Source organism: Peromyscus californicus, unplaced genomic scaffold (genome assembly GCF_007827085.1).
Source record: "Peromyscus californicus insignis strain IS unplaced genomic scaffold, ASM782708v3 Scaffold_7__1_contigs__length_154581171, whole genome shotgun sequence".
NCBI lineage: Eukaryota > Metazoa > Chordata > Mammalia > Rodentia > Cricetidae > Peromyscus > Peromyscus californicus.
The window spans coordinates 46,070,964-46,098,865 of NW_026294595.1; the positions used below are offsets into that span (position 1 = coordinate 46,070,964).

Sequence of the window (27,902 nt, forward strand, 5' to 3'; positions counted from 1 at the left end):
CATTCCCTTAGGTAACCAACTGTGCTTGCTTGCTTGTTTGTTTGTTTTCACTTAGTAAGAATGTCTGGTCCAGGGTCATATGAGCAAATGTAAATGGATGAACTTCACACTCACGATGGGGAAATTTGCATCTGGAGTAAACAGACAAGGCGGAACATGCTTAGTTTGAACCCTTATATCTGTGTTTTCAGACTTAGGAAAATTGAATGAGCATAAGGCATCTTATGCTTACTTGGAGAAGATAGCTGTAGATAGAATTTGAGGTGATGTGGCAGATTTGCCCCTCATGGAATGTGAAGTTGCTAACAGTACCATGGTTTGGGGGTTCACGCTTGCTTCTGCTTGTAAGAGGTTTTGATGGTGTAAGGGGAAGATGGTGGGAGCCGGGACCACTCTTTTGTCCTGTCCCATCCTTTCCTTGGATAGTTTCCATTATCCCTCGCGTGGTAAGTGTGGCCATCTGACAGCAGAACAGGAAGCGTTTTGACATAGATCTAGTTCTTTCTAGTTCATTCTGCCCCTACACAAACTGAATGGCATGAAAATACCTTTTGTCCAGACTGAACGGATCAAGAGGAGAAGGCCAGTGGACCATGCAAGGCCATAAGAAACTTGTCAATAGAACGTTTGCTTGGGAAATTTTTTTTTCTTAGACTTCACCAGTTTTATACTACTTTCCTTTCAGGCCATCACAAATGCTTTAAAAACAGTAAAAGACCTAGACATGTTCTGGATGAATAAACTTGTATTGAGGTCCTTTCTCTAGTGCTGTCTGAAGAGCATTCATTTGGATGAACTGCTTGATTTAGCCTCCATCGTGTGAGAGAGAGAGAGACGTGTATTGAATCCTTTTGTCAAAATACCTGTGCACAACTTTGTAAATGTCTTGTCAGCCCTCTTGTTTCATGGTCCATTCAGAGAGGGTAGGTAATATTCTGAAGATCACACTACAGTGTACGAACGGTGAGCCTCAAATTAAGTACACACTGTCATACACCTGACTTTCTCACATTCCCAGGATGCACAGTTTCCACATGACTTCTTTCTTTAGTCAAGTTAACTAAATTGACTAAACCAAGTCTTTATTTCAATGTAAATAACTTAAAAACTTACATATTTTAAATAGTTTTATGAACTTAGAAAAGACAGTATTATTTACTTGTCTCAAACCAAGAGGAAAAAAAAATATGGATGTATCCTCAAAATTAAAATGAAAATGTCATAATATTGTAAATATTTAACATAGAGTCAATACATTTTACCAACATAGCCCAAGTTTACCTTTGTGTTCAGATTTTTCCAAATAATGTAGTAGGAAAATTCTCATAATCACTGAGCAATGAACTAATTTTTATTCTGGTATCAAAAGTGTGGATTATTCCTTGACTTGTAGAAAAATGCTTGGCAGTCTACACTGTCCAGGTTCCCTCCATCCTCACTTAGATCAGACAGGTCAGCTGTAGTTCATCTTCTAGGGGCACTAAGTGTCCTCTCTGTCCTAAAAGATTAGACAAGTCAAGACTATGTGGCATTTATCTTACAGACTCTAAGTAAACTATTATGTAGGGTTATTTCTAGGATGAGAAATACCTAAATAGTTTGAAGTATCCCCAAGTCGGTGTTTCCAGATCTTCAGGTGCTGTTCACAGATAGCTCTGCCCACAAGTGTGACTCCTGATCTATCCACACTCTCCTCGGGTAGCTCCGCCCACACATGTGACTCCTGATCTATCCACACTCTCCTCGGGTAGCTTCGCCCACACATGTGACTCCTGATCTATCCACACTCTCCTCAGGTAGCTCCGCCCACACATGTGATTGGCAGAGACAAATGCTTTTGTAATGAAGGTTCTAAGTTACTTGAGGTGCTCTGAAGTCCTGCAGCCTACTCACACAAATTGGCATGCTTTCTGGGGTCCTAAAATAAACCAAACCGTTGCTCAGTGTGGGTATACATTTATAATCCCATCACTGAGGAAGCTGAGGCAGGAGGATGGAGAGCTAATGGCCAGTCTGGGCTGTTGTTGTTGTTTGGGTGGTTGGTTTGGATTTAGTCACTTTTAGATGGAAATTTCTGTTTGACAGAATGTTAAAAATATTTTTAAATTCCTTGTTTTACTTTTTAAATATAACATCACAAGAATGTCTCACACACACACACACACACACACACACATTACGAAGATATAGGTAAGAGGTATTTCTTAGGATCTACATGTTAGGCTAGTTTGTTTCTAGCTTTTAACCATTTGGTACTTTTTTGTATCATGATTTTGTAAACATGCATGCATATAACTAAAAGAAAAACTGTTGAACATACAACTGTATGTAATTTCTGTATCAAAGCCTGATAAAGAGAGAAACCACAAGGAGTGTGTTAGGAGTTACTATAACGTTTAAAACAACAACAATCCGGGCGGTGATGGCGCACGCCTTTAATCCCAGCACTCGGGAGGCAGAGGCAGGCGGATCTCTGTGAGTTCGAGGCCAGCCTGGGCTACCAAGTGAGTTCCAGGAAAGGCGCAAAGCTACACAGAGAAACCCTGTCTCAAAAAACCAAAAAAAAAAAAAAAACAACAACAACAAAATGATTGCTCATGGGAAACCACTGAGGCTCTGTAAATAAAGCAACTGAAGAGCTAGCTGCTGGTCCCTACTATGCAGTAAGAAGCTTGCAACCTGAATGTGAGTCAGCTCACTGCTCTTTTCTGAGATGGTCTGATGTTGAACCAAGCAGAGTACTTAGTGATGCTAATTAGCTTATACACTGGTGTAAGCACCTTTGCCATTGTGAATCAGTAGCAAACATCTCAAGGTTTGGTCCTTTCCTTAGTGCTCGAAAACACTAACACTCAGGATCAAGAGATTCCTCAAAGGAACCGAAAATCACAAGTAGCCCAGAAGACTTTCTGAAGAGGGAATGCTGGCTGGCTGGTGTCCCTGAGAGCAAAGCTGGCCCTGTCATTGCCATGGGGTAAAGCTATGTCACTGGCAAGATAGTAAAACAGAAGAGACCCAATTCCATCCTCTGCCTGCTGCTTTCCAGCCGCATAGTGTTCCTGAGAGATCAGACTTGGCAAGACACTGGCACTGTGGAGCCAGCAGAAGTGGGGTTTGCAGAATCCAGCTCTGAGCTGAGAACAGTATCTGGGTAACTAGTCTAACCTCCCCATGTTGCCTTTACTTTCTGTAATGTGCTCCAGTAATACACTATATTTTCTTATTATTTATAAAAACACTGTTGTAAGGGCTGGGGAGAAGTTGTTAGGGTTCATAGATTACCCTACAAAAGACCACCACTCACGTACGTGAGGGCAAGAGTGTGTATTTCTCGAGAGAAGAATTCCTGCATGCAGTGGTCAGCCACACAACAAAATGACAATGACCAGAGAAGCTGGCAGGGTCCTTTTATAGACAGCCAGGAGGGGATTAGGTCGTCCTAAACATGAATGGCCAAGCAAGCAGCAGCCACACTAGTATCTGTCTGATTGGCTGGGGCTGTACATGCTGAATCATGTCTGGTATGCAGTATCTCCCTCGCCTGCCTTATCAGGAACCGAAACTGAAACCGAAACTGAAACTGAACTGCAACTCAGGTCTGGTAGAGGCTGGGAGAAGTCCACTATGGTGCTCCTGTGGCCTCTCAGTATCTCAGTCAATAAAATGCTTGCCACATAAGTAACCTGAGTTTGGATCCTCAACACCCATATGAAAATCCAGACATGGATGATGGTGCACCCTTGCTATCCCAGCTTTGGAGAGACGGAGCTAATCGAATACCTGGAGCTCACTGGTCAGCTAGCCTTGCTGAACCAGCAAGTTCCAGGGTCAGTGGGAGACCTTGTCTCAAAATAGAAGGAATGGAAGCTAGAAAAAGACACCTGACATTGACCACTGGCCTCCACATGCACACAGACACATGTGCCAAAGCACCTGCACACGGTCATGAACATGAACACAAGCATGCAGCACGCAACAAAATATCTGCCAGCTGCCCTCTGTTGTCTACACTTTATGACTAACCACTAAAACTTGCAGTTGAGAAGTACTCTTCCAGACTCTTCCCATTGCCTATGCCCTTGAATTTCTTGAGTCTGACTTGAACCATGGCCCTGCCTTTCATGGTACATGTGGCCATAGAATATTCTGCTGGTCTAGTATTTCCAGTTGTTCTCTTCTGCTTATTGGTCAACTTAGAATGCTTCTGAAATAGAATGGCCATCTCTTCATCTATTTGAAGGTGAAAATAAAATATGACCAGTTGTTAGAATGACTATTCATTTACAGAGGGTTTTTTTGGGGGGGGGTGTTATTTTTAAATTGTGAAATTGTTTGGACACAGTCACTTACTTAAGGAAATCTAAATTTTATTTTTGCCTTTGAACATGGCCCATCATGTGCTTGTACCAGAAGTGCACTTGACAAGTTGGGGAGATGTCTTGGTGGTTAAAGTGCATGCTGTGCAAGTGTGAGGGCATGAGGAAAGCCCACACAGGACCAGACATAAAGGCAGACATAAAGCTCAGTATAGCATGTTCATTCTCCCAATGCTTCTACAGTGCACTGGCAGGGAGAGATAGGAGAACCCCTAGGAGCTCACAGGCCAGGTCCCTGACACGTGCAGCATCAAGCAACAAAGAGACTCTGAATCAAACAGTTAGGAGAGTGAGGACCTGAGGTTGTCCTCTGAGTATCCATGCTTGCCATGGCATGTGCCTGCTCTCAGACAGATGAGTTTGTAAACAAAGTGCGCGCGCACACACACACACACACACACACACACACACACAAAGATTTTTTAATGTGCACATGACTTAGATTACTAGCATTGGGAGAAGGAACTGTAAAGATCAAGTATCCTAAATTTCTTGTTTGGGAGAAGAAAAACCAGTTTCAGAAGAGTAAATTGATGTCCCTAGGCAGAACTGGTAGTGTTTTTAAGTTCTTTGACTGACTTCAAGAAAAGCTAGAAAGCAGCTTTCAAAAAGCTAGCAGTTCAAATAATTACTGCTTTAATAGTTGACCTGGTTGATGAAGAATTCAAAGACATATCAGTGTGGGACACTTAGGTAGGTAGTGTTCAAGGTTGAATTGCTACCCTCTGCTTAGCCAATTAGGAAGAACTTAGTCTACATTCAGGTGCAGTTATGCTTTGCTCTCTGAAATCTCTTTTTTGGGGGCTCTCATTTTTCCTGGAAAATGGGAAAGTGATACTTTCTCTAAGATCCCTGATTTAGGTGTATATGAAGCTTTGGAAGGCTCCTGTAGGCCTGCTCAGCCTTTTGACATTGCAGCACAACATTGTCATGTCCAGGGTTCATGCTCCAGAACCATGGAATCAAGTGATGAGAAAAAAATAATACCCCCCCCCCCAATACACACAAAACCCTCACCGTGTTTTAAGTAACTCTGTGATTTTATGTTAGGCCCCATTCAGAGGCCTCATTGCATGGACCATGGGCCGGACACAGCTGCATACACTAATTATTGCTGATTGACAGTCGGGCTCTGCAGGGAATTCTGAATTCTGAATCTACTGTAACCTCTAAACAGAATTGATGTGATGTCCTGCTGGGGCCCCCTAGTCTGTTACACCTTGCTGTAACCATGCCTGGACTCTTACTAACGGGCTAACGTACTTTCGGGAACAAAATTTCAGATCAAACTTCAGCACTGCATCCACTGCTTCGTCTCTCCTTGTACCCCACCACTCTCTCAGACCCCTTTACCCACCTGTCTCTTCTATTTGTTCCAGTCCACTTTCCTTTTTTAGCAGCTGTGGCTCCTGTTCCCAACAAGGAGAGCGTTCTAAGGAGTGAGAACCTCAGGATAGTGTGGCACAGAGAAGGTACTGAAGAGGGTCCTGGAGCCATGCTGGCCCAACAGTGCCTTTCCTGTCTCCATGACTAATTCTCCCTCCAGTCAGCTTTATGATTTTAAGCAAGTTACCCGGTCTCCCCGGTATTTAGCTGATCTATCTCTGATCTCAGTCATGTAGTCTAAAACAGCACCTTCAGCTTGTATCTGATAATTAAGTGGAGAACCTGAAATTGGGACAGTTACGGTAAATTGATACTGTCTGCTTACAGAGCAACATGGTGATACAGAATAATTAAAAATATGCTCATAAATTTCGACCTGGAAGTTCAACTCCTATAAATTCATGCTGAGGAAAGAATCGTAAGGATTTTCAAGTATGAATATGCAGTTATTAATCACAGTGAAAATATTATCAATATCTATGTGCCTATTAAAAACACAAGCCACTTAAAATGTTCTTAATATCTAATATCAACAGAATTGTTTCACTACATTATTGTCAAGTGAATAGAGTAGCCTGCAGTTCTTCGAAAATAAATCCAGAACAGCTGTACTTATGATCCTAGTAAAGTAGTGAATGGAACTGTCCATGAAGAGAGGTAGCAAAGTCTTTGTGTGTTTGTCTCGTGGTCACATAAACAAAGGAACAGGTAAGAATGAAGGAGCCAGTTCTTTGACAAAAGCAGAAATATCGATACTGTTTCTAAAATTATTTTAGCACATTATTATTCAGGAGCTCTCAGATGTAGAAATTAGAACGAAATGACCATATTATAAAAGACCATGAAGTTATTAACAATTTTGATATGAGAAAATAGTAACTGTAAGATGACTTCTGTTAAAATGGCGAAGAAATAAGAAGGTGTGACCTTAGGCTGAGGGGATGGCTCAGTCAGTATAATACCTACTTCCCACTCATGGAGACTTGAGCTTGGATCCTTAGAACCCACATCGATGTCCAGACACAACAGGATAAATCCCAGACATGAGGCATGGAGACAGGAGGAACCCTGGAGTCTACTATCCAGCCAGTTTAGCTGAACCAGTGAGCTCCACATTCAGTGAGAGATGGTATCTCAAGAAATAAAATGGAAATAGGTAGAGGAAGACACTCAGTGGTAACTTCTGGACTCTACACACATGTTCACATGTGATTGTGCCTCTGTACATAACACATACATGTGCACACACATTTACATATACACATGTGTACACCCATTCAAAGTTTGGTTTAAAAAGTCTAGCTGTTCATACTGCCCTGATTCCTGTGGCCCTAATGTTTGAGGTTCCTCTTGTGGATCCCTTTCCACAATTGCATTACCAGGGATGCCTTGGAACAGCCCTGACGTAGATACGCTGGGGAGACTTTGTCATCCCCTGTGTGATTCTGGTAAAACTCAAGCTCTCTATTTTTGCTGCTGTTGGAGAGGCAGGTTGGTTGTTTTGTTAATCCAGGGCTGTGTCGCCCAAGCCCTCCTTAAACTGGCCATCTTCCTGCCTTAGCTTTCTGAATGTGGAGAGTAAGAGCTATGGTGATATCCACACTTCTTCACATATATTTATATGGTCTACTTTAGGAAATGACTCAAATTTTTCATTCTGTGTGCTGCTTTGAGAACTTTCTCACTCTTTACGGATGTGGTAATGACTAGAAGACACTCCTGGCTTAGGGAATAGCCAGGGTAAAATTTGCGTGGCCAGTGGTTGTAACCACACCTCTGCGGTGATAGCTGTACTTTCCGGAGTACTCACTGAAGGCCAGGCCCTGTGTTGTATAATTCATTCCTCATCCTTACCAGTAAAGAACCCAGGGCTCTCCCAGGCTGTCATTGTACAAGGTCACAGATCCAGTCAGGAGGGAGGGGTGGGCCTGACTATAAACATGGGTATTTTGGTTTTGTGGCTTACTGGTTATCAGTCTTAATTACTGGCTATAGATTTGATCAGGATTGGTCCATTATTAAGAAAAACACTCTCCCCCGCACCCCCCCCCCGTGCTGGGAATAACATCCAGGGATTCACTAGCACCAGGCAACTGCTCTGCTACTCTTTCTCTTACCTCAGACCACAGAATTCAGTTTCGTAAGTAAATTCAAAGTCCCCAGTGTAAGCTCCACATTTGTTTTCTCTGCTTCTTGTTGACGTCTTCCTGGCAGAGCTGAGACCCTCTAGCTACTGCATTCTTAATATTTTTTGCATCATCTCAAGTATCTACAGACGGTGTATAGAAATCCTTCTTATGAAACAATTAATGCAACATATTTTCTCTCCTATGGCATATATTTACTTTCTATGATATGATTGGCAAGTCTTTGACATACTATTCACAGTTCGCAGCTGGTTGGAACAACAGCATTTTGCACATTTGGGGAATATGGTTAGGGTGAGATTGCCCATTGCTTCTCAAACTAAAGTTTTCCAGGTGATACAGGAACTGTGCCAGCACTGAGGTGATGGCTCATAGGGTCTCAGGTACAGTAATACCTGCACTTTGATTTAGTGAAGTGTCCTCTAAAGAACATGAAAAGGCACCCCGCTACACACACAGTTGTCTTGCATTGCATTCGGGCACACCTGGAGAGAATGACATTTCATGACAGCTTTCTCCAGGCAGCCAAGCAGGAAGACTGCAGGACTCCATGAAATGGGAATGGATATGGGGGAGTTGAGGTCAAGGATTACTTGATCTCCGAGTACAAATGGTCACTCTGACCTTACAGTGTGATACATACTTTTCTGTAATTGTTCCAAGTGCTCCTGACTCTGGCAAGTCTTTTTCCAGCTCACTGTCCAGCTCAGTGTCCTATCAACTTGTAGAAACTCTAGGACTGAAAGGGGGCGGGGGAGAAGAAGAAACATACATTTCATAAGTTACCAAAATAGCACTCACTGAAATACATTCATTATGAGTCCCCTGAAGGCATGGACTGAGTCTAGAGCAGAGCTTGATTGTGAAAAATATTACTCCTCGTTTGTATGCTGTGACGGAGTTGGCTTTGCAGACTGGTGCTGGCTACAGACAGTGCCTGACAACTGGATTGCATTAGTATTCATGTCCCGTTTCCATGGGGACTAGAAAAGTAGTAGTGTGCAGGAGGGTTCGGGTAATTAGAGATGAAGTATCGATCTGTGAATCAGAGCCCGCACCTGCACAGTCGCTCTGCATTAGTGAATCATCAGCAGGGACCTCTCTGCCACACAGGCAGATCACACGCTGCATTCCACACAAAGAATTTTTTTTTGTTTTGTTTTGTTTTTTTTTTCCGTTTTTCGAGACAGGGTTTCTCTGTGTAGCTTTGCGCCTTTCCTGGGACTCGCTTGGTAGCCCAGGCTGGCCTCGAACTCACAGAGATCCACCTGGCTCTGCCTCCCGAGTGCTGGGATTAAAGGCGTGCGCCACCACCGCCCGGCCGCATTTTTTTTTAATTCAAGTGTGTTTTACTAAAACTTGAGAGCTAATGGCTTTCATATTACAATAATCATCATGAAACATTTTCAACAATGAAAGTGAAACCAAATTCTTTTTTTCCTCTTAAAATCAGCTTTCTGGAAAAATAAGGCAATGGACCGCTTCTGCTTGTGACAACTGTGCTCTTTTTCATGGTCTTGTCTGGATGTATGGGGAGTGAAAGGGTGCTTAGGACAAAGCTTAGATGTGGATCAGGGCATCTGACATTCCTGTCCAACCAGCCTATGAGAGACCTGTGCGTTGCCCCAGATCCTGGGTCCCAGGTCTACTGCTGTCCCCTGTAAGGTGGGACAAATGGCTGTTTATGCTTTGTTGTTTTTTTTTTAACTTCCCTTCTTTATTAACACAAAAAGGAATATGCACGCCCGACTGGGGTTGACTTTGCTATTGTTGAAGCTTCGTTAAGCAAAAGCTTGGCAATAACCTTCACTAGGTTGACTATTCCAAGACTATTCCAAGTCCAGCATAAGACTATTCCTTATGTTGAAGGAGTTTAAGTATCTGTGAGTAAGTGGAAATCAAAAAGTAGAAAAGTTATCAATACAGGCAGTTACGCTGGGAAGAGGAAGGCATTGGGGAACTGCTAGGGTGAGTTCTGGAAATGGATTTGGTTGTTGCTTTTGGTACTGGAGATCAAGCCCAGGACCCCTGACCTGCATCCCTAGCCTGGAAACATTCTTACTAAGGGCTGTGGTGTCTTCCTGTCTTCTTAAACATATGTAGACGGGCATCCAGTTCTCAGCCCTTAGGTCCATGCAGTTTGCTTATCTAAGTTATGCTTCAATAAAAACATAAAATTTAAACATCTTCTGATAATTCCTAACTGCCATATAAAGTAGACCTTGGATGTTGCTAAATAGAAATGTAGGCACAGGCATTTGACAGTCAAAAGTTGTGCTTTATAGCTGTCTTGTTTATGGCTAAGCATTACACCAACACACACCACATCCCAGCTTCTCCGGGCCTCAGGGAGTGTTGCGGGAGAGAGGACAGAAAAATTGCAAGGGCCAAAGGTTGTGGAGGACTTAGATGTCTAATCATACAGCAGGATCACTACACTCAGGAATTCACAGCAGCTGTGTTTCCTATGCAAGACTTACATAATAACAACAAGCCAGCTAATATTCCCTCCTGGATAGGGAGGTGCATATGGGCCCCCACCCCTAACTGAGGAGCTCTTGACAGTGGATGGCTGCTTGGAGAGAAAGAGTCAGATATTTTCCGGAGTGTGGTCCTGGTAGGTTGACTACGCTCATCCGAATGATCCCATACTCATTCAGGAGGCAGAGTGCAAGGTGAGGAAAGGCATGCTGGAGCCCTTGAGGTTCTTAAATCTAATGAAAGGTTAAGGTTTGTCATAAAGATGATCTGACTCTGTTTATGGCCACAGTGGTGGGGGAAACTCCACATCTAGCAGCAACATTCGTCAAATCGGCAGACACAAAACGAAGCCAGGTCTGGCTTCGGGTTGGACTCACAAGTACTTGGGAAGTTCCGTACCTTGCAGTCCCTTCAGTAGAAGCTTCAGACCCAGGGTGGGGACCAAATCTGACCTCATAGCTCAACAAACAAACAATCCTAAACAACAGCCTGGTTTAGAGAGATAACTTAGTCAGTTAAATGCAGGCACGAGGACCTGAGTTCATTGCCCAGAACCCATGTGAAAAAGCCCAGTGTGATGTTGCATGCTTATAATTCCAGTGCTGGGGAGGTAGAGACAGGCGGGTCCCCAAGACTCACTAGATAGCAACCTAGCCAAGCCAGCGAGCTCTAGGTCAAGTGAAAGGCTCTGTCTCACAAAATAAGATGGACAGCTCTTATGGGGTGCAACCAGTTGACTCCTTGCCTATACACACACACACACACACACACACACACACACACACACACACACACACCGAGAGAGAGAGAGAGAGAACACTACAGAATTACAAATTACTTGCCATAATTTAATATAGCCCTTTAGATAGCAATGCAGAAATTGAAAACAGGATTTAAGCCTTGACATTTGTTTATTATGGTCATTTCTTCTCGAGATAAGACATCAATTCATTCAATAACTTTGGCATGAAACCTGACTTTGACTAAGTAGCATTTGGGGTAATAGAGTGGAAATGTTGCACCTGATGGGTATTTTTCAGAATTATATTGGAAATGCTATTCTTTTCATCTTGGCATATATTTGAAATCTTTAAAGAACATTCTTAATGTGTCATTGAGAGCTGGACATAGCACATGCTACCAAGAAACCAAGCCAGAAAGCTCCCAAGTTCAGCGCCAGCCTAGACTACGTAACCAAGCCACATGTCACAAAACAGCCATTGAAGCTTTTATCCTCCTGTGTTCACCAAGGAAATTGTCGGCCAAGAAACTGATAGGAGTACAGAATGTACCTCTTCCTTTTGGCATTGTGAGGAAAGGGCACTAATTTCTGGCTCATTTTATGAAAAGCTATTTTTGTCAGCGAGGGGAAAAGCACCCTACTTTACTGAGTAGCTGACTCAGAATGAATGGATTTATATTTGACTTTTCCAGTTCAGACATTTCTCCACAGATGAGACAGATTTTGAATTAGTAAGAGCTCTTTCATGTTATTTTGAAGGGGTTTTGCTATTTGTCCTTTCATATATTTGGGATGTTGTTTTTCACATTGTGTTCTCATAGCATTTGTTTCAAAGAAGTGGTATTCCATTAGGTTAGCTTATTTCATCCTTAAAAATGTCTGACATGCTGTTCGTAACCAAGTTCAAAGGAAGAGTGTGGATCCACTGGCTCTCGAGCTGGAACAGGCCTCGGAGTCATTTGGAGAACTGGTGAGCTCATGGATTTCTGTGTCTTTTTAGTTTCTGATTCTGACTGGAGAGAGACTTTCCAAAGAGCAGCAACAGTGGTGTGGTGTGGATGGTGGATGGTGGGTGGGGAGCTTCATCTTGAGTACTGCTGTGTTCTGTCCTGGTGTTTAGTACTTCCTTGGGGTATTTCTTTACTATGGCTGCTGAAACACCACAGATGGAGGGCCTTCAAACAGCAGAACTTGTTTTCTTCAGGTTCTGGAGTCAGCAGTATGATTTTTATTGCTGGAAGTAAAAGCTAAGGGGCTACTGGGGCTGCATCCTTTAGGAGACACCAAGGGAATCCCGGGCTCCCAGTAGCCTGTTCCATGGCTTGTGGGTGGCTGCCATCTTCCTTTTTGTAGTCAAACCTGCCTCTGACAAACCAAAATACTTCATTATGTAAAGGTCCTTACCTTAGTCACTTCTGCGAACTTTTTGCCAGGTAAGGTGATATTCCTACATCTGGACGTTAGCCCTTGTATCTTTGTGAGCTGATACAGAACGTACAATGATGTGAAAATCCCATTCTCATCTCTACTGACCATGCAGCAGTCATTCACTGGAATATGAAGAGGGGAATGTCATTTAGAACATGACAACATTCTCCTTTGAAACTGATAAGAATTTCCAGATGGTAACACACGGGCACCTGCAATAAATGATCATGTTATTCTATTATCTTGAAACACCGTGGAAAAACATGTTTTCCAACAATCAATTTTGTTAAGAGCAGATATAAAATTTTTCTCTTAAAATGTCACGTATTTTATACACGTTGGCCAATAGAACATGTGATGTGCTCACGGTTATGTTTGATAACTGGTACCACATGGTAAGGACCGCAGTGGTGCTACAGGTAGACCTCTTGGGATTCGAGTGAGGAAGGCGTGCATATTCTGGAAGTTCAGCAAAGTGGGAGCTGAGGAGTGGACTAACGTTGGAAAGATAATGGAGTCATTGACCGTGAAGATGAACAAGCAACAGAGAGAGAGAATGATGCTGGAGAAGAGTCAAAAGATAAAGCTAGAACTTGGAAAAGATTGTATCCAGGGTCAGGGCAAGAGAGGTCTCCGGTGATGAAAGACAGGCAGGGTGCTAGGCAGCCCCCGCGTCCATGTGGGACAGGCGGACTTCAGCTTCCATTTAGGAGAAAAATAAGTACCAGACAGTTGAGCTGGAGCTGGGAAACGGCCAGTGGTCTCGGTGTGAGGAAGGAGTTGGACGCAACAAATCCTGGGTGCGTGGCATCGTGTGTTAGCCCTGCAGCGGCTGTTCTGTCGGTGGCTTTTGGCTCAGCTCCAGGGATAGCTGCCTCCTCCTCTGCATCAGTTTTGTCGTGTTAGGTACACTCAAGGGTGGTTGGCAGAAGGCCAATTTTGAACACTTGGGCATGGAAGGGGCTGACCGTTAAAAGAGAGAGAAGAGGACACAAGCAGACTGTTGGCAGTTTATTAAGTTACTTCTGAAAGGAGAGAAAAGAAAAAGTGGAAGTTTCGAAAGACTTCTCAACTTGGGCATACGGTTTAGTGGGAGAGCACTTGCCTGGCCTGCGCAAGGCTGGAGTTCATTCACCAGGACTGCCAAGTTTAACGCAGTAAGTGGGCAAGTCAGTAAATGACGCACAGAGAGAGCTCTCCCTCCTTTTTCCTTTCCTTCCTCCCTCTCTTCTTCCCCCCTTTCCTTCTTTCCCACCCTCCTACTTTCTTTCCTTCCTCTTTTTCCAGAGAGTGACTCTCTGTTGCTATTCCACTTCGGATCTTTTCCCGCTGGAGTAAGAAGCCAATCTTTCATCCAAGGGTCACCTACATTTCATTTGAAGGTTTTGGATAGGGTAGTGGAGGCACAGCTCCCTGTTTTCAGTGCTGGAGATGGAACTCCTGGCCTCATCCATGTGGCCTGTGCCTCCAACCCCTTAGCTTGCTTTTTCAAAAAGCTTATGCTTAGGAAATACAGCTGACGTTTAAGTGGACTCTAGCTCTGTGGTATTTGTAGGAGAGCAGGCAGCTGATTTGAGAAAGGAGGAAGATGTGTATTGGAGCATGACCAGCGCCGGCTTCCTCGTATCTTAAGCTATGCCTGGCGAGACCTGTAACGTGATAGTTCAGAGAGCTTCTTCTTGGGCAGGGCCTTGTGTTGCTCCACCATTTTGAAAGAAAACTATGTCAGAGAGGTTAAGTAACGTCAAGGGGCAGGGCCGGCATTCAGCCCCAAGCTGTGTGATTCTTCACCCGCCTTCACCACAGTCAAACAGTCTCTCCAAGGAAGAAGACTACAGCTCAGCATTGCGTCAAAACCTGCGATGATGCCAACCTACTCTAAGATATGATACTTTGCCTTCAGTTGTAGTGGGAGGATACCATTTTTAGCTTTAAACGTGCTTAGTGTCTACTAAAATTGTATGTGCATAGCGTTTCCAGAAATTCTTTCATACTTTTCTACCAAGGAAAGCTTTGCTTACTGTACTAGAATATAGAACATATTATTTTTAATGGGAAAGATCTGCAGCTCCCCCCACCCCACCCCTGCCTGGACACACACTTTAGCAAACCTGTTTGACCTGTGGTAACCTGGATGGTCAATGCCTTCCACGCTCAGACAGCCACCAGGACTGTGGATTGTGTTGGACTCCTCTTCTCCCTTTCCTTTCCCAGTACCTCTTGGCTTTGAGCCTCTGCCCTCCTCTCATCACCACCCTGTGCTGCACAGGGGACACCCAGAGATCCCCAGGAGCTGGTCGCTTGCCTCCCTGTGCACCTCTAACGCTGTCAGTACTGCAAGCATAGATCCTGAAAGTCTGTCTCTAATGCATGCCAGATCTGCTCTTCATCGGATGGCAGAGGGGTTAGACTCACGGAATACATATTATGAACTGAGCAAATTTCAAAGCTAGAGAAAAGAAAGAAGAAGTAGGAAACTGAGCATTTTGGAACTCATTTTTAAAGTGAAGCTGATGCCCCCACACGGTGCCTTGCTCCTGGGTTGAAGCTGACATTGGAAGAGTAGGTAGTAAAAGTAAATAGACCATTTGAGGGAGACTGTGTATTCTGAAGTCCCATTTTCTTTTCAGTATCTCGGGAGGGAAAGGGAAAGCAGGAGACACAAACGCCAGAGGGCATCCTGTCGCCCTGGTAGAGGTCCAGAGTGTAAAGTGCCTTCCACCCATCTCTGAATCTTTCTCTGAATCTGCATCCCTGGCAGAGCTTGTTTCTTTCCCAGCCCTCCTGCCTGTTCCCAACACAGCGGGGGTGGCTCATCACTGGGTTTTTTTTTTTTTTGGCATGACCAACGAAGATCAGTTCTTCTGGGCTGCTGAAGCCTATATACAGCCCCCAGGCTAATTCAGAGCATGACCCACTGGGTCAGGTTAAAGAACTCCCCCACTTCATACTACTGTACCCCCAGTGATGCTCTCTGGTTGCTCTAGCTGCATCATCTGAATTTACTTTCAGAATGAGTTTCCCAGAAATCCCCTGGGTCTGTGCTGATGGCACTTACATCATACCCAAGTATAGGCCTTGAGTTATTCTGTGAAAAATCCCTCACAGGAGTTCTGTAGTTTTTAAATATGATTTCTTTTTCTCTTGCTGCCAAATATATGTATTGTGTGTGCGTGTGCGTGTGCGTGTGTGTGTGCGTGTGTGTGTGTGTGTGTGTGTGTGTGTGTGTGTGTGTGTGAAAGTACCAATAGTTTATTCATTGTCTCATAGATCATTTATATTGATACCACACTTCCTAATATAGAAGCAAATTTTTTTCTTCTGCTTCCGGAATTGTGGAAATCTTACAGTTTGTGGGGGTGGTGTTGGGGGATAAACGTGTGTGGGAGCCTCAAGAAACTGGGTGGTGGGATAAAAGGAAGTGGAAGTACAGAGGTGGGGGTGAAGAGGGGGATTTTATTTGTAAGTGAATGAGAACTTCCTCTTGGGGGCAAGTGTTGAATATATGTTGTAGCTTTTATTAAACAGTAACACTTGCTAAGGATATAGCAATTCAAGGCCATGAAGGTGGAGTTGGGTTTGTGATAACTTACAGTGCTGTGTGTTTCAGTCATACACTTTTGCGTAGCAGTCCAGTCCTCATGACTTCTCCAGAGAGCAGGTTTCTCCTCTTGCCCTCTTCCTCTTGGTCATCACCAAGCAAAACTCTAAGCAACATAAACTGTATGTTTCTTGTCCAAAGTGATCACCATATTCATATTATATACTATAGCCTTTGGGGCAATTGTATATTCATTTTATGACTTTGAGGCAAGAAGAAATTTTCTGTGACTTTAATCCGAGTTCATATATTTAACACCAACCCCTTTTCCAAGCACACAGCTTTCGAAAAAGTGACTGATATCTGTGTTATCAGGCACATCATAAGATTAGGCCCTGCTGCAATAGTGGCGTCTTGTTGCTTACATATAGATATTTCCCATATAGATAACCTCCTTCCTTCCTTCTCTCCTTCCTTCCTTCCTTCCTTCCTTCCTTCCTTCCTTCCTCCCTCCCTCTTTCCCTTCCTTTTCTCCCTCTCCCTTTCCCTTGTTCATAACTACTCTCATATAATTCAGACGTATGTAAGAAGTAATTTTGTTTTAACTTTGTGAATTGCACTCACATTCGCCAACAGGAAACTGGTTAAGTGTGATCTACTGAGGGAACGTCGTTCTAGGGAACCGGTCATTAGGGTCTTCAGTGCATCTGTGGCCAGCAGCCTCATGAATCTGGTGGTTCTCACTCTCTTTGCCCGTTGACCTCTTAGATTTTTACTTCTGTTCAGGTTCGTTATCAAAGCATTGCCTCTAAAACTGGCATGCCAACTAAGAATGGAAGCACAATTGTGACTGACTAGTACGTTTCTTTTCACAAGCTGAGTGCTAGTTCTCCAGTACTAACTTACTGTTGGATCATGGGAATGATAACACGTACTCATTATCTGAGCTTAGGTGCTTTATTTTTAATCCAGAAACTAAAAAGTATTTAATAAACCACATATTTAGTTAATGGTCTCTAAATTCCTAGCCCTTACCTGCTAAATAAATAGGTTGATTGAGGCATTAGAAAGGGAAAAGTTTGTGAATTGCTAATTTTGTAAAGCTTTCTCTCCATTAGTTTCATATTAAGTGTAATGAGATCTGAGCATCTGCAAATAGGCAAAATAATGGGAAGAAACAACGAAATCTGTTTATTCTGGAAAGCCTGGCTTTTCCTCCCCTACTGACAGTCCATTCAGGGCCTCCTCCATATCTCACAGGAATCACATTCTTCCTGCTGTTCGTGCCCCAACTCTCTCAAACCAGCAGGCATTCTTGCGCATGTGCAGTTTCATCATACAAAGGTGACGAAGAGCCACGATGAGAAGAAAACCCAGAAGCATACTTGATTTGGGGCAGAGTGCTGGCAGTCCTTTCCCCACAGATACCTCTGCTCCTCAATCTGCCTGTTTGGGTGTTGTATAGTTCTCTGAAGGTAGGTGGGCAATTGTGTTAACAGGCCATTGGAAATAAGTGAGTATGAGGGAGAGGACTTGGTTGTTGTTTATTTGTTTTGTTTTTTTAAACAACCAACTATCATTAGAAGAAAGATAATTGTTTGAAGATTTTCAAGTTCCTCTGAGGAAAAGAAACGCCCTGCTAATATTTGTGAATGACTGGTTTTTCAAATGAAACCTTAAAGGGAAGATATGTAAGCCCAGGTTGAGCCCCGGTGGGCTTCCTGTTTCCAGTGGCAGCCTCTACTTTCTTGATGGGGACACTTTTTAGGTAGATAGCTCTGATAGGAATAGTATGTCATCACAGAAAACAGTTGTCTTGATGGCATCAGGGGACTGTCCATGAAACAAGGACGTTGGTGCGCAGGGGGAATTTTTGTTCTTTTATTGTAGTACAAGATTAGAGCAGGATATCTCTTCAGTGGACTGTGGCTGCAAGAAAATGGTGTCTGGTGCCAAGAGAGCTAATGACTGTGACACTAGATTCCTGCCAAAGCTAATAATGAGCTCGGACTTACAAGTCCCTGTCTTAGCCCTGGGACATGGAAAATATTTCTCTTCAGTAAATAGTCAGAAATCATCCGCTTGTAAGCGGCTGTGAGATTGCTCCTGGCACCATATTGCTGTTTGAAAGAAAGGGTTCTGCGATGAGATGGTGCTGATTACTGGCTGTCCTAAACAGTACCTTTCACTCTATGTTCTCACTAATATTTTAAAGTAGAAACTTTTGCTTTTAAATTATGAAGCACTCATACTTTGAAACTCGGATTCCCTCTCCCACTCCATATATTTCAGGAATCCAAAGATATCAGTGTCCTGAAAATTTGATTACAAATCAGTATGGTTATACTACCTATATAGGATATTATATAAAATAATTTAGATTTTGTTTTGAGTTAATGGAGTAAGGTGTGGTCAAAGTCAAGGTTATCAATCCTGTGTGTCATAAAGTCTATGAGCTGACATTTCATTTTAGGGAGTGCATGCTCTAATCCAAAAGGTTAGGCCTCTCGAAGCGCATCTGGATGGATGTTGGTGGCCACTCACAGCATGTGCTTTAGCTCTCAGGTACTAAGAGTTTTGTGGAAAAGTTTCTTTTATAGTATGCCACACATCCTGTTACTTGAAGATAAGTAACCGAGACTAAGATTTTTATAGGCTGTTTTACTTTTAGAAAGCACAAATAACTTTCTTACTATCTCAGGTATCCTGTGGTAGATGAAGAGTCTGTAGGTTAGGGAATTTGATTCACCCAAGGCCCCTTCAGACACACACAAGACTTTAAGCTAAGCCTACTCAACTTAGTTAAGGATGGCTAGACCACAGTCATGCTTAATGAGTAAGGCCAGTGTGTACCCAGATCTCCAAGAGGAGAGAGTACCATCTTTGCTATTTTTTGTCAAGCTTCCCTGTCATTGAGGCAGATGGACATTTATCCCTTGCTTGGTCCCAGGGGTTACAAAGGTTCAGTACTGACAGAGGCAAGTCCAAAGTTGTCATTGACCTAAAGGCAAGGAGCAAGTACTGCTTTACCTGAGGAACTGTTATATTATCTAGAAGGAGCATAAACCTTTCCAAAAACATAAGACACCCCACCACATCTTTTTTGGTGCAGATTGTGTAACTTTTAACTGATGGTGTGGTGTGTGGTATTGTGCATCACTGAGTCAACAGAGTCAGTCACATCTGCCTGCTGGGTTTTTAGCTATGCTTTTTCCTAGATGTGTGATGGAGTGAAGTATTAAAAGTTGTTTAACTTCTCTATGCCTCAGTTTCCTTATCTATAAAATTAGATGATAATAAGACTCACATAAAGCCATTGCAAGAATTAAATAGTCTGTAGTTTAGACTCAATATAAATAATAATTCAGCTATAACTGTACAGTAAGTTTTTCTTTATTGAGTTCTTGGGGGATCAATGAAATCGACTTGAATGGCACTGTACAGGACTCTCAGGCCTCTCTTGCCCTTATGTTGACGTGATAGGACATATTTATGGCAATTTTTAAAGAAATACCCTGGCTTTGTCTCTGAATGCACCATTATTCATTTCAGACTGTAGGCAGCCCTCTCTGGATCATGCTCTGTGCAAGGTTCCTGGCCCTCCATAGAAGAGGAAACCGTTTGCTGGGGCCAGGAGACTGCTCACCCAGCAGAGACCCCTTTTCCCAGTCTTGGTCATGCTCATTCCCTAATGGAGTCTCCGATGAGAGACAGTTCGAGGATGGTTGTGTAAATAGCTACTAGAGATTAAGAGCTATTTGGCCCAGGGCTCAGTCAAAAGTTATGTATTTTTTCCACTTTTTTTTTTCTCACAAATCCATGGGGGCAGATTAGAAACTTAAAGTTTAAAAAGTCAAGTAATTTATCCAAACTATTATAGCAAGCTTGAGGTGGTACTATGATTTGAACTCAGGGCATCTGGTCTCTAAGCCTAGCTTTTAACCACAGTTCCCCGGGATTTTACATAGAACTAGCCCCATCAGAAATGCTTTTACAAACGACATGAGGCATGGGGTCATCGGTTTCTGCTAGGAGTCATTATGCAGAGGAAATCTTGTGAAACCTTTCCCTAAATACCACAAAAATAATATCAGGTGATTTCATACTATATCTTGTTCATGAGAACTCCTAAAGGAACTTTCTCATAGTTCTTAGCAATCAGAATGGGTATATTCCCTAAACAAATTACCCATTTTCTAATGTCATAACCGACCCCAGTTGTAACTGGCCATTGGAACTTATCCGATATATTCGTGGGAATTAAAAGGGGAACCTTTGAAAAGCACCTGTGGGGAGGTTTGGCCATCATGGTGCTGGCGGTCTCCCCTGGTGTCTGTGTCCTCCAGACATTTCAATCAGTTACTGTATTGTGTTTTTACATTATTCCCTTTCTTCTTCACTTTGGTCCTGGATCTTTGTAGAAGAAAATGTTATCTCTGTCATTTTGGGGAAAATAGTTTATTACAAGATGGAAAGAAAATATTTGACGTGGAAGCAATTCCCAAGTTAACCATCTCTCTGGCAGGCTATGAGCTTTGGATGCCTTGGGGTTTGAGGTCGGGACATGGAGGTGTGATCGTGGGAAATGGCTAGTAGTTTTAATGCAGCAGAACAAGAAGGTGCATCTGAGTCTGCAGGGGTTCCTGTCTGGATGGTGGTTAGGAACAATCTGGGAGACTACCATCCCCCACAGCTCTGCAGCACCTGTATCCTGTAAGGCTACTGGGTGACTCAAGGAAAATAAAGCATAGGCACAGAACAACCAAATCCAGGCTAGCCAGAACCTGACAGAGAACTGCTAGGAAAGGCCTGTTTTGTTTTGTTTTTTTCCAAACTCCCACTGTTTATATCCTTCATTACATTTTTAATGCAGTGAAGATCAGGAAATCGTTTTCATTAGAGGTTAGCACAGTCTGCTAGCCTAGCAGCTAAAGATTGACCAGGCATATGCAAGGAGGAAATTATAAGTATCTCCCCACGTATAAAGTGCCCTATTTGGAGACCAGCTGTTTGTTAGCAGTCACGGGCAGCGGCGGAAAGGAGCCCATGGGCTCACAGTTTCCAACTCTAAGTGGCAAGACCTTCTCCCCTCTTAGGGTTACTAACGATACTTCACATCTCTTATCTTCTGCTTGTATTTCCTCCCATTATTCGTCTGTAGCTCAGGGGGTTATTGTTTTCCTAGAGCACATTTATTTAGTCTTGACATTTTCACTCCTTGGATTTAGAATTAGGTTTTGTCTTTGTTTCATGCATCCAGTGTGAAGTTGTCAGGAGTATTTAGCTAAGAATCATCAGCACCTTTGAAAACTAGGGTCCCTGCAGTGAGCCAGATACACAGAGCAGCAAGAGATGGCATCAGCTTTAACCCTGCCAGCCACCCACAGGGATGCAGCAGAAAGTCTGTACGAGCTGTACTGGTGCAGCATGGCACGCTGGCAGGATGCGATGTACAGGCAACCTTCATTCTCATTGGGGCTTTATGGTGCTAAAAACCAGCGGTAATTTAAAGAGCATTTTTACCTAAAGCTTTATGAAAATGGATTGGCTTACAGACGCTGCTGTTTCTTTTAAATAAGAATATTCTATGCTCTGGTGAAATGGTTGGCAAAATATCAAAACTGTTACAATAACTGAGTTCCTGGTTATAATTATTTGCAGCTGTGATCCTGGGGCCCCAGTGTATCATTGATGGCTGTCTCTATTTCTAAAAATTATGTGCCATTTTTCATTCCTGCAAGCGTGAATTTTGGTTGTACTAATTAGATATCCTTTCTCTTGGTAATTTTAAACATCGTCTGGGTGCCGGCGCAAGTTGCATACTTTGCCGTGTTGTTAGGTTAAATGATACAAAGCGGTTGCTGAATTTCACATAAATGGTTTCTTTTGACGGATACAGTCACATGATCAAAGGAATAAAACTAGGGGAGACAGGGCAGTAAGAAAGAGATCACTGGGAAAGGCTGGTGAGAAGGTGCCAGCCTGCGGGAGAAGTTAATGATTAGAAGTAAACCCTGAGAGGTGGGGTGACCGCTCCAGTCGAGGAGCCTGTGCAGCAGCCTCTCAAGCATGTTGTGGACATAAGAGTAGGAACCGTAGGCTGCAGAAATGCTCAGAGGCGCTGTGGAGAGTGGTCAGGCTGAGCTAGCACTGTCCAGGTACGGCTGGAGGAGTGTCCGTTTCATCTGCCGCAGCGGGGATGAAAGCTTAGCGTCCAGAGAGCCTGTTAGGACTTTGGTTTCCTGGTGGTACCTGCTTCAGTTCTGATCTCAAGGAGACTAATACCATTTCCACCGAGTCAGCCCCGCGTTTTCTTCCTTTGAACACCGATGTCTTTGAGCGACAGATTTTTATTAATGCTTCTACACTACCCTTCAATGACATACTTACAATTTTCCCCCAAAGGTAAAAGTGATGGTACTTTTTAAATGCATTATTAGTTTGGAGGGTGAATCACAGCTTCTAAACTTTTTCAAATTCAGTATGATTAAGGATTAGAAGTATTTTAAAGTAACGCAAAAGATCTTAGGAAAAAGGTATAAGACAAGGGTAGTCCAGCAGTCTACAACTGCTACTGGAAGGCAGGATTTTAATGTATGTTTAGTTTAAAATTCAATGTGTTTTCTGGGTATGTATTTTGGAATCTATATCAAATTCATTCACATTCATTACTACTATTAATATATGTGTGTTGCATAGTTCACATTGCATTGCATCTTTTTCAGTCACATGATAAATATATCCTCGTGCCTTGAAATAATACTTGACATTGTTATTTCAGTAATCCCATTAAAATTATGTGGATTCATCAATAATTAACTAGTATTCTTGCAGTATTAAATAGTGCAAACTTTAAAAAAAAGAGAAAATTTGTATCTTTCTTTGGCCTTAAAATGTGCTGGGTTTATTTATCTCTGATGGACTTTGGATCCACCTTTAAAGTGTGAGAGTGCTGCTTTCCAGAACAGGTCAGCCATTTTCCATTCCCACCTCATGTGTGATGGTCCCACTCGGCTGCCCGATGAGCAGGGCAGCCATTTTGTTTCACCCTCTGAACAGTATACTGTTTCCTCTTGGGGCTCATTCTCTGTGGTTCTTAGTGGACAGAGAGCCTCACTAAACAAGCCCTGTTTATCGACAGGCAAGAGCCTAGACAGTGTGTTGATAGTAGTAATATACATGAGAAGAGGCATAGAGAGGGGGTTTAGTGAGACTCCCTCCTTCTGTCATCCCCTCCCTCTTCCTCACAGATGAGCTGGCCCCAAGGGCCATGTTGAGCTTCAGAGTCTAAGTCCTTCCTAGGAGTGGTGGGGCCCTGAGCACAGAGAAACATGGGCCCTTGATGACCTCACAGCAGCCTTGCTTGGGTCACCTGCTTCATACCTGAGGAATCCTTCCCTCAGCCTAAGCCCATTTCTTTGAGCTTTTCTGTTCTTCACATGTAATCTCCACACAGTTGCCAAACTATTTTCTAGAATCCATCAACAGGAACATATGAGAGTCCTTGGCAGAAGTGAAATGAAATATAAATGAAAAGATGTTTTTTGTTGGTAAACAGCCATGAATTCCACAAGTGCTTGTTAACCTTAAAATATGAGTCTTTTCCTTAAGGTATTTAAATTTTAGATTTCCTCATGCTCTAGCATTTCATGAAAAAAAAATCAGGAAATAAAATCAGGCAGGTATTGTTAACATAGAAGTTATCCAAACACTGGCATTTGCTTAGAAGAGGCCACTTTGACATAAAGGCATTCATTGCCTTTGTACTGGGCACAAAGATCCTTTATGAGAGGCTGAATGGGATACACAGTACCCTTAGACGGTAGGCAATATTATATCCTCCACTAGCAGGTGAAATGATTCCCTAGCCAGCCGTAATAGCCCTGATGGCCTCTAAGTTGCTCTCCCTTTCTCTGAGCACCTATGACTTTTTCACAACATATAATTGACTTTATCTGGCAGTTTATTTATTTTTGTTTTCAATTGCTCTGGTGAGGCAAGTATCTTTGTGTGTTGACTGCATTCACATACCTACAACACTGACTGATAGGATCACTTAAATTCTCATAAATTATGTCACTTGCTCAAGATTGTTAGCCAGAAACTTAAATTTCTACAAATTGTGACTAGATAATCTAACTCAGGAAACATGTCCTGTGTCCGAACACTTGCCTAGCATACTTGAGGCCCTAGGTCACATCCCCAGTCCTGAGAAAAGCAATGCACTCTGAGTTCCTATGCTATACTACTTTTCAAATTGATTATTGTTTCTGCTGATAACGCGTTGTATTAAATTAGTTATCAAATGATTTAGAAGCTCTGTGTAAATATGGTTCCTTAAAATTATGTGTGTCAGAGAAAAATTGAACAGAAAGAACAGAGGATTCTCATATGCCCCTCCCTCCCATCCCCAGTTTCCCATTACTAACATTTTTGTCTTATTAGTGTAGTAGTTTTGTTAAAAATTGACAATCCAGTATTAAAAGTCTGTCATTAACTAAAGTTTACAGCTTATGTTAGGGCTTGCTCTTGCCTTGTACATACTATGGACTTTTACAAATAGTTAGTGGCATGTTGTCACCATTGCGGTATCATGCAGAATAGCCTCTTGTCCAGAGCTGCTAAAAACATGGGGACCAGTGCTTGTGTAGATATAACTCTTCAACTCAATTTGGACAAATACCAAGGAGCTTGTAATACACTTTCTTGTTGTGCCTTTTCAATGGGCCTGCTTTGAGGAGCAATGCTGGGAAGCAGTTGACATTGGAGCGAGGCAGGGATGGTGCTAAAAGTTTCCTTTCTTGGGTTCTGTTCTCTTTGAGTCTCCTGCAACTGTATACAATGGCCTGAGAGTGTACATGGAACATGCGAACATTGTTTCACAGGGCTCAAAGTAATTCTCATGTTGTCAGAACTTGAAAGTATTAATACATTCCTTGTGTTTATATTGTAGATGTCACACAAATTAAAAGGTGGTTTACACAATTCAATAATCTTTGCTAGTTCTCAGCAGTAAGAGAGTATGTCATAAACACTTCACAAAAGCGTTCATGCATGCCATGGGCAAGGCTTGTGTGTTCACCACACTCTAGTTTGCCATTACTTCATTTTCTCCTTTTATAAAGAGTTTGAGTTAAGCAGTATTTCTGGCTTGGAATATTTAGCAAGTATGTGGTCCCTGCTCTTGTCATGGTATTTCAAAAAAACCTCTAAGGAGGACACTGACCTCATCTAATGTTCTGTTGTCATGTCATAGCGCAAAGCTGAGGGTAAATGAGCAACATATTTAGCACTCTGCTGTCCCGAGAGGTGTTGAGAAACTCAGCTTCTGCCTAGCCCTGTGGGGGATCACCATGATGCTTTCTTCATCCAGCTCAGTTCTGCCTCCTGAGCACCAGGAGCTAAACTCTGCCTCACTCCTGCTTGCTGGTACTGAGCTGGGCTCTTGATTCTGCGCTCTTCATGTGTTTTGCTTACAGGTTTTCAGAGATAAGAGCAAGTCGGTTTCCTTGTTTTCCTTGTATGAAAGTTGTCTGGTTAATTAGCTGGTTGTAGGATGTTTTTCTTTTCTTTTTCTTTTTTTTTTCTTCTCTCCTGTCGTTTTCTTACCTACTTTCCCTAGGTAAAAGCTACCACTATATAATTCACCCACCTTGACAACGCAGGATTGCTGTTGATTCTTTTCTGTGTTCCAGATAAGAGAACAGAGGAAGCAAACAGAGAGGCAGGGAGTGTAAGCCTCCACGAATGAACCAATTATGAGAGCACACATCAGTTTTGTCGCATGAGATCCGAAATGATAGAGAAGGCCTTCAGAGAGTTTTCTGTCTCATGGGAGGTGGCTAGCAAGCAGGTGTTTGCAGCCCAGTGAGTGTGTGGGAAAGGAATAGTCACAGGGTGGACTGCTGTGAAACTTATTTTGGGGAACTGGGAACAGTTCTGCATAATTGTATTTAGCAGTGGCTTGTTAGCCAAGAAGGATACACAGAGAGAATCCAGAAGGAGATTAAAAATGAGTTAGCAATTGCCTTGAACTCATAAGAAACCTGAGCTTTACTGTAATTGATGTGAAATCATCTGATGTGTTTTTAAAAAAAGAAAAGAAAAGAAAAGAAATGGGGGAAGAGGGGAGCCTGTATTCCCAGTCTTTTGCCAGTTTCGTTTAGACTTTGCATTGAAACTCACGGACATTCCAAGAGTATGTCAAGTTCAAAAACAAATCACTCTTCCCTTTCTTACTTCTCATTTTCCTTCCCCGTCTTAGTTTTTAAAACAAAGCAAAAAAACAAAAGGTTGTCTCTGTGTCTCCAACGTGCAGTCCCATGACTTGGCCTCCCGGCTGGTGTTGAGGTTACATTCGTGTGCTGCCACATAGGAAAGTCAGAGGTGCTGCTGTCGCCTTCACCTCCTCCCCGTCTCCTAACGAGACAGCGTATCCACCAACTCCTCCTGGGAATGAGTCTCAGTCACCCTCTGTTCTCCACGTTCAGCTTTAATCATTCATAAATTTATTAAGTCATTAGACCCCCCCCCCCAGTTGTCCTTCACTGTACAGAGTTCAGATAAATTGTGTTTATTGCTTCACCACCTGGGCTTCTGAGCTGCTAGTAAATCTCTTTATAAACTTAGAATTCCACATATTCAACATGCCCGTGACAGATAGTGGAAGCGGCATGAAAGCATTGGAAAGTCACACAGTGTGTACCGTATGCCACCTGCATCTCTCCCTGTTTCTGTATGTCTCTTCGTGTTTCTCTCATTTTTAGTTAGGATTACGCTTGGAGCATATCACAGTCCATCAGCCAATCAGTCTTGGTGACTTAAACAGTAACAAAGATTTACCACGTCAAATAAGTCTAGAATCTGATATGATGGTTTCACTGTGCCATGTATGACATGGGGACTTTCTGTCTGTTCTACCACAATAGTACAGTTTTATCCTCTAGATTATTCCCTGGTACAAAATGATTGCTGAACTCCAGCCACCCCATAAAGAGATATCCATCACCTAGAGAATAAAAAGTAGGCAGGGTAAAGTTATTTTCTAGCCATGCCACCTGTTGTTACTATTATGAATGCCCATACACTATCTCCGTAGACAAGAACAGAGTTGCGAGACCCTATTCTCTGAAAGAGGGGCCTGAGAAATACCATTTTTGTTTTTAGATAGTATGTTCAGCTTAAAATTGGGAATCAGTCATTAAGGAGGAAAAGATGGAGGAATAGGCAGCTTTGCTTGCAGTATCCCCCTCTTTCTAATGGGTGAAGTATGCCTGTTATTTCTACTATTGAGTTCCTCTTGTCTGAGTTCCTGCAACTGTGTGGCTGCCCTTCTAGAAAGCGTCTTCATTAAAATAAACAGCAGGACTGCCTTCTAGGTTTCAGTTTCTCAGGAGTATCAGGTCCCATGAAGTGGCAGATCTGTAGATCCTCAACAGTGTTAACAGGGAGACCGGGATGGCAGAACAGCTGATAAGGTAGCAGCAAACTGCTCTTCTCAGAATTCCTTGATCAACACAGTAAGGAGTTGAGGTGTTGTTGCCTTCAGATCTGACCTTTGCATGTATGCTCACCTCACTCGCATGATACAGATCAGTCAGCCTGGGAGTTGGCCTCAGCTGACACATAACAGAGCCATAGGCTCCCAAAGGTCCTGCTGCAATAGGGCTACGTCCAGTTCGTCCAGGAATGTCAGTTGCTAAAATGCTAAAAATGCTTAGCCGTAGTTGGGATCATGGCCCTCATGAAGAGTAGCATTTGGCTACCCGTTTCTCAGGAATAGCAGCCTCTGTACTCCTGTA

At 42.8% G+C, this 27,902-nt stretch overlaps 1 protein-coding gene across 1 annotated transcript in view; it reads left to right on the forward strand.

The window, feature by feature from the left end:
* The window catches only part of Cers6 (ceramide synthase 6), a 252,558-nt gene that overhangs the window by 141,817 nt on the left and 82,839 nt on the right, over window positions 1–27,902 (forward strand). The window lies entirely within an intron of this gene.